This window comes from Myxocyprinus asiaticus, chromosome 39 (genome assembly GCF_019703515.2).
Source record: "Myxocyprinus asiaticus isolate MX2 ecotype Aquarium Trade chromosome 39, UBuf_Myxa_2, whole genome shotgun sequence".
In the NCBI taxonomy this organism is placed as follows: Eukaryota; Metazoa; Chordata; class Actinopteri; order Cypriniformes; family Catostomidae; genus Myxocyprinus; species Myxocyprinus asiaticus.
In genome coordinates, this window is record NC_059382.1 from 15189675 (window position 1) to 15198161 (window position 8487).

Genomic DNA, 8487 nt, shown 5'->3' on the forward strand with positions numbered 1-8487 from the left:
AAAAAAAGTCCTCGTAAACCACTTAAACCTGCCCACACACACACACCACAGAACCATTAAAAATGAAGTAGTGAAGTCAAAAAAGGTGCTTACAAATGGTAAATAAATAAATGAATTAATTAAAAGTGGTTACAACACCTAAAATTTACGTTCTTATAAATTTCTACCTATAACTAAAACTTAAAAAGTTAAATAAATAAATACATATTTATGGAAATTATTCTCGGTATTCACAGAGGTCTATAATGTTTACATCATGAAATGTAAATTAATTGACTTTTTTTATTATTGACTTTTTAATTGACTTGCTTGATAGCTGGTCATTGCAACATTCCAAATTGTAGGGATATTTGTAGGGATACACACATCTAAATTTCTTCAGGCAGAGTTTGCAGCACCATAGTCAGATTTATTGGAAGAGTTGTTGAAGGGGTCCAACCGGCTGAAGTCACCCAAAACAAATGTGGTCTTTTCTTGGAAAAACCACCAGCATGAATATTTTTCACATTTTTAAACATTCATTCCAATTAAAGCAGCCTTGTGTGAGTGCAGCCATGCGGTGCTGTTATTCAATTCCATTAAAATGTACGAAGCAGTGGCATGCAACCATGCAGTTAACAGGAATTAAAACTACAGGTGAGATGACAGATTACAGAGGAAATGAGTGGAGTATGTGGGTGGATGTGTGTGTCTTTGTCATTGTGTTTTACCTGTGTGTGGTAGCATGCATGCATTTGCACGTGTGTTGGTTGTATTGACCCAGATCCATATTGTGGCCACTTGTACCTGATCCAGAATAAAGGGTACCCTACAGTCATTAATGATATTATATGTGAAGGTTAGAACAAGTTTATTGACATTTGTTTCATTGACAAAAACAGTTCCTGACTGGGAAAAAAGGTCTTGACATTTTACAATTAAGTAAGTAATGAATGAATGAATGAACAAACAAACGGTCAAATCTCAGAGGTAATCTATACAGTAATCACAGTCTATACAGTAATATAAATCTGTAAATCTATATATCTATACAGTAATATAAATGTAAACACACATTTCTGACAAACACACACACACACACACACACACACACACACAAACATACACACATTCTTTCTATACTGGTAGAAATGCAGAGAAAGAAATCATCCACACAATTCACCTCAGCTCTGACTCATTTTCTGGAAGAGGAGTAGCCATGCAATTAATTAAAAACAAAAGCTGGAAACAATTAATCAGCTTGGAATCCCCTCTTCTTTATAGACCTTATTATGAGGAAGACTGGATAAGAGAGATCTGTGAAATGTAATTTATGAACACAGAGCCTGCAGAAGCCAGAGAGATGAATGGTATAAGTTTTACTCCAACGGTCCCCCAGTTTCTGCGGAGCTACTAAAAGGGAAAACTCCAAAAGCAATGGGAGATGTGACAGAAAATGATTTGGCAACCATATCTGGCTCTCCATGCCTAAAGCTATTCTATTTGCTTGTGCTACCCAAGGTCACCACACCATGGCACTGTCCACATTTCTGCTCAGGGTAAATAACAGAGTAAAGCCACAGCTCATAAACACAACAGACCTTTTCAAATCTTAGCGATTTAATCTAGGAGAGAGCGATTAAGAGGGAGACTGTTATTCATTCTCTCTTTTTACTGTAAAGCACTGTATGTGTCATAATCATTACCCTTAATTTACTGTCAAATGTGATGAGCCTGATCTTCAATGTGTTGCTTTGAATACAGTGTTTGTTTATTTCAATTACAGACTTTAGGCGAGAGATGGGCCACTCCAGCCTGTGATCAAATGCCTTCATGTGCCGTTATTTGTGCTCTGATTACTGCCAAGCGGCCAAGGAGAGCTCTATGAGAAGCACTTGAATGGCTGTATTGGTATGTAGGGAAAAACAAAATGTCTTGATTGTTTGTTTGAGGAACTGAACTCAAAGAGAGGAAATTGCTGTGTTTTAAAAGGATAATTTCAGGAAGCCTTTCATTTTTATTGCTTTTTCCACCTTTGTGTCTCAAGCGAAAGCATTAATCAAAGTGCAGCTGCCAATGTTTTTATTTTTTATTTTTTATAATTTGAGTCTACCTAATTTCCTGATTAGAAGTTCTGATTGCAGAATTCAAGAGCATCACCTAGATCTGTCACGATTTGTAGAGGCGGGACCCAAAAGCAGAGTGAAACAAAAGGATTTATTAATACAAACATAAACAAAACCAACACAAACTACCCCATAGGGGAAAGACCAGGGTGGCAAGAACACAGACAGGCTGGAACAAAATGGAGCAGAGGCCGGTTGCACCAGCTATACGTATGTTAGAACTTAGCCTAGTTGTGGCGTAAATGGGCACTAAGGCCTTGTTCAGACTGCCACCAAAAATCTGATTTTTTGCATATCCAGATTGTATCCAGATGAGTTTTTGATAATCTGGACAGCAAAAAACCACATGAAATCTGATTTTTCCGAATCTGATTCAAACCACATCTGGAGGTGGTTTCAAATGCGATTGAAATCTGATTTTTTCAGATGCGTCTCATTCCGGGCGCTCTGGCTGCTCAATCGGATTTAAAATGGTCTTTTGCATCACTCTTAACGCGACACACAATGATGATGTCAACTGACTGCAGCACGGGACACAATATTTACCAGTCTCCTCCATTGCTGAGTTTTTCTTGTGCGACAGAGGAGTTCTGCACCGTGACTGGACAGGGTGCTTATTTGGAGAACAAGATGATGCACCTCCATTTTTCCAGCATCTGTTTTGAAAGCATCATCACGTGGGTACGCCTACGTCATTACCAAAGCAACCCATGCAGATAGGTTGGTTGTGTCTGAACGCGCAAATATGATTTGATCACTTGCAATCAATAGTGTGGACAGTCTGCCTGAAAAGATCTAATTTGAGAAAAAATCTGATTTGCCTGCAGTCTGAACATAGCCTCAGTCACAATTTATGCACTATTAAATATTTGAGCGTTGCACCATTAAACTTAGGTAGTACGTAACCCTACGTATAAACTAAATATTTACGTCAGCCTCCAACCAGGAGTAACGGTTGAATAAAAAAGCAGAATGATATTTAATGACATCAGTGAGCTCATGTTTTGTGTGATAGGCTTCAGTCCTTTCAACATATATTATGATGTTGGCATTTACACTGGTTTACATTTACGAGAGAGAGAAAAACAAACAAACATACTTTTAAGCGGCTCTTCAGCATGAAACCGATCTAACGGTGCAGTTTTCAGGGTGCGTAGCCCAGTATCAAGTTTCAACACATTCAAAATATATATAGGATTTTAAAATGAATAAATGTCTATTTTTCCAGCCTGTTGTTTTAGTATTTATTTATCACCCCTTATTTTAGATACAGTTCCTATATATTGTTATTTACACAGGGCAAATATAGCATTTATTAAATCTACTTTTATTACGTATCATATTTTAATGGGGATATCATTTATTACAACTGACAGTTATGTGAGCATACAAGGTTTGAACATCAACTGTAGTGAGATAAATTGAAATTCATGGCTTTTTAACACTTCTGTGTACAAATTTGAAGGCTGCTTATTGGATAAATATGGGTAAACGTCATATTATGCGACTATGCATTAGACTACTTTACGGAGAGCTTACGACCTACTAGTTAAGTCCTGCCTTAACAGGTGGTGCAACCAAATTAAGCACTGACTTAGTTACAAACTAACTAGTAGTTACTAAGCCTTTAGTGTGAACTTCATGTCCCAACTTACGTGAGAACGTAGAATGGGCATCTGCCCATGTCACCCATGCCTAAATCTGCCACCGATTGACATGAGTGCATGCCGCAAGGTGTCATAAGAGCAATGCACTCACGCCAATAAAAGCCAAGACATGGAGCCTGAGTGTCCTGATCCCGACAACAGAACTGAAACCAAACCAGTCAGGAGAGTCAGGATCCAGACACCACGCCCTGAACATGAAACACAGAACCAACCGAAGAGCGTATGACAGGGAAACCACAACCCGAAGCCTTGCACTCACACAGAGACAAAAAACGAAGCACAACACAGACACAGAACAAGAGTGTCAGGATCCTTTCACCTCAAAAACCCAGACTGACAAAGTGACAGGATCCTGACAAGATCTGTATTTAATTAGGGTGACATTCCCTTATGAAAATATATCATGGTTTTAATCACAGTTTAACCATGGTATTTGTAGTAAAACTGTAGTAACCACAAAATAAACCAGGGTTACGGTCATGGTCACTACAACATTACTATAGGACAACTTGTACACACTAATAAAAATAGAAAACAGCCTATTTTATATAAGTGAATTAAAATATAGTGATAAACCGCAGTAATTAACTAAATATGTTTCTTCAAAAATATGCCAAAGTGTGGGGCTCAGGTGAAACAGTGAAACTTTGTTTTACTGTTTTACTATAAATTATCCTCCCTGCCCAGTAGGTGGCAATATGAATGAAGAATGAGAATTACCAAAACAAAAGAAGAAGAATGTATAAGTGAAAGTGGAGATTGATAGTAAAATAGGACTTCAATATTGATCTGTTTCTCACCTACACTTATCATATTGCTTCTGAAGATATAGATTTAACCACTGGAGTCATATGAGTTAATTTTATGCAGGCTTTATGTGATTTTGGTGCTTCAAAATTTTGGTGCCCATTCACTTACATTGTGAGGACCAACAGAGCTAAGATATTCTTCTAAAAATCTTTGTTTGTGTTCTGCAGAAGAAAAAAGTCATACACATCTGCGATGGCATGAGGGTGAGCAAATGATGAGAGAATTTTCATTTTTGGGTGAACTATCCCTTTAAGGTAGTAGTGCTGCTATTTTTAGTTAACTAGGGTATACTCTCCAACAATGTTGAGTACACTTCACAACAAACAATTTTATAATGTACTTTGAAAAATGTGTGTACTGTTTTTATTGTTTATGTATATGTAATTTTTTTAGTCAATTGTATTATTTAAATGTGTAGAAGTGAATTTTTTGTTTTGTTTTTTTAACTCCCTTAAAAAGGAGTGTGTATCTTTTACAGCATGAACAGCACATGCTCCCTTTCACCTCTGGTTCCATGAGATAAATCATGATTGATTAGCAACTCCATTCTGCCATATTTTACCACAGTCTCTCTCTCTCTCTCTCTCTCTCTCTCTCTCTCTCTCTCTCTCTCTCTCTCTCAACAGTTGGTAAAATTTTGGAGTTTCAAGCTAATGGGTCATTTTAGTCTCAATTTGTTTATTTATATTCAAAAGTACTCAGTTGATAAAAAACAGAAAGTGGTTATTTAAAATGTTCTTTATCGTATGACTAAATTAGCAATTTGGTGTACTAGAGAAAACAGAGTGAAAGGAAGGGGAGAGGGAATAGACCCTGTCTTAATGGTTAAATGTCTTGTAAAGAAAAGACTAACTTTGGAATATGTTTATTATAGCCTTACAAATAATGTGATTTTTTTTTTATTATCTTTGGGGAGTTGATGAGTTTTATGTGAACCTGATGAATTTGGAGGATTCAAAGTAAAAAAATGTTGAAAACATTTGTAAATTAAGTGTATTATACTGGTTGTACAATACACAAGTCTCTCTCTCGCTCTCTCTGTCTCTCTCTCTCTCTCTCTCTCTCTCTCTCTCTCTCTCTCTCTCTCTCTCTCTCTCTCTCTCTCTCTTTCTTGCATTACTAAAATACTGTTTAGTATGTTATAGCAGCAGAGGCTGAGTCCTAAAGCAGCCAGTTCTGGTTCATGATTTACACCAATATTGCTTGTAAATTGAAGAAGAAACTGTTTTGCAGACCTGGCAGCTTTCAAGCCTTGCTCCCATTTGTCACCCAGCATTTCCTTTTGTGTATAGAACAGGAATTAATTAGCTTGTGCTGCTGGAAAAGTTTACGGCCATTATTTATGGGAGATGAAATGTCTTGGACAGAAGCCTCTCTCTGGCCCTCTATTTTTCCCGTGTTGTGGTTGTTTTTAAACTTTTGTCTGCAGACATCAATTCAGATTTTGTCAGCTGTAGGTTTTCCATGACAGGTTCATGCTGGTGTGTCCATAAAAGTGACTCAGTGATTACTGTTGCACAGTGACTTGAAATACTATCGTATACGTAGATGTAATGCCAGGGCCGGTCAACCCATTAGGCATCATAGGCGAGCACCTAGGGCGGCATCGCTTCAGGGGCACAGATCTACCGAGCCAATTTTAGCATGTGTCCAATCTGTGTAGAACAGAATGTGCCCTGTGCGTTCCAATAACGTGTTGTGGCGCCCTCCACAGAACATATAGACCGTGTACTAAATGCCCTACTACCATACTACTCTTACTGTATCTGTGTTTGGCAAAAACAGTTAGAGAAGTATAAATAGTATGCCATTGTGAACACGGCCATAGACTCAGGAGTGCAGGGCTCGTGAATTGAGTCTGTTTTGAGTCGGTTCTTCTTAATGAATTTTTCTAAGTGTGGGCTGAATCGGTTAAGCGCTTTTTCATAGAGTAAAACAGTAACGGGATGCTTTAGAAGACAGAAGACAAAAACAACACTAAATGAAATGGATATTTACTTACAATTCACTGAAACAAACCTGCAGCTACATTCAATCATTTGCCAGTGATGAAGAAGGTCATGTGCGAGTGCAGTCTGTGAACGACTGTCTACTGCAGGTAAAGACATTTTCAAACTAAATGTGAATCAAAGCACTAACATTACATGAAAGCACTTAAAAGTACCAAAAATTGGGTCCTGGGTAGCTCAGAGAGTATTGACGCTGACTACCACCACTGGAGTCGTGAGTTCGAATCCAGGGCATGCTGAGTGACTGCAGCCAGGTCTCTTGAACAACAAAATTGGCCTGGTTGATAGGGAGGGTAGAGTCACATGGGGAAACCTCCTTGTGATTGCTATAATGTGTGGTTCTCGCTCTCGGTGGGGTGCATTGTGAGTTGTGTGTGGATGCTGCGGAGAATAGCGTGGGCCACCACATGCACTACATCTCTGTGGTAACGCACTCAACAAGCCACATGATAAGATGCGCAGACTGACGGTCTCAGACGCGGAGGCAGCTGAGATTCATCCTCTGCCACCCAGATTGAGGTGAGTCGCTACGCCACCATAAAGACTTAGAGCGCATTGGGAATTGGGCATTCCAAATTGGGGAGAAAAGGGGATAAAATAAAAAAAGTACCAAAAATTTTCAAGCCAATACCATGTTTATTGAACATGTTCCTTGGAGCGGCCTAACATATAAATACCATGATATGTTATTGTGGCAAATCAGGTTTTTAATGTGTAAAGGAGGAAGTGGGTACCAGGTTAACAAATCACATAATACACTTTTATTGACACGTTTCAGTGTACAACAAGACTTCTTCGCTTTTCAGCGTCACATACAAAACACAATGCTTTTCAGCAGTCACGTTTAAACTAACTCACTCACTCACACTCACTCACTCACACACACACACACACACACCGACCCCCAACAAACATCCCTGTGGCCAAAGCCTAAGTACACATGCAGACCAAAATATAAAAAATAAAAATAATAGAAAAAATAATAATAATAAACACACACATTTAAAACTTTAAGTCCCTCTCCACTGCCCCTCCCCGAAAGCCCTCCAAAAAGGCCAGATAGCTGCCCCACTTTTTATCGAACAACTCCCGGTTGCCTAGCATTCTATACGACACCTCCTCAAATGCCGCCATCCTGCCCATCTCTGTGCACCACTCCTGAAATGGGGGTGCTCCAGCCGACTTCCATCCCCTAAGGATGACCTGTCTGCCAATCATAACACTGGCTAGGAACACTGGCTATTTTTGATGTACTTACCCCCTATATTAATGACACCCCATCACCTAAAATACAGAGTCTGGGGCAAAATGACATTTGAGTGCCCAATACGTCACACATAAAACTCTGAACCCTCAACCAAAATTATTGGATCTTAACACACCACCAAAAAACATGGGTTGTGTCCCCATCTTCTGATTGGCATTGCCAGCAGGTGGGTGTGTCTTTAAGATCAAGCCTATACAATCTAGAGGGGGTCCAATAGAATCTATGTAAAATCTTAAATTGCATAAGGTGCACCCTTAAATCTCTAGATGTAGACTTGATATTTTTTAGAAGCCTAGCCCAAACTCCCTCCTCCAATACCAAGTTTAAATCTTTCTCCCATAATCTCTTGAGAGAAGTTGAAGCTCAGTCCCCCAGTCTCTGAATTAGCAGGGAGTTACACACTGATGCCTCATGACCTTTTCCAAAACCAGTAATCACCACTCCCAGAGTATCTGCTGCTTTGGGGGGGTGGGGGTGGGTGTATGCTTAGCAGAGTGGTGGTGGCATAGTGGACTAAAGCACTGAACTGGTAAGCAAAAGGTTGTTGGTTCAATCCCCACAACCACCACCACTGTGTCCTTGAACAAGGTGCGTTGCTCCAGGGGGATTGTCCCTGTAATAAGGGCATT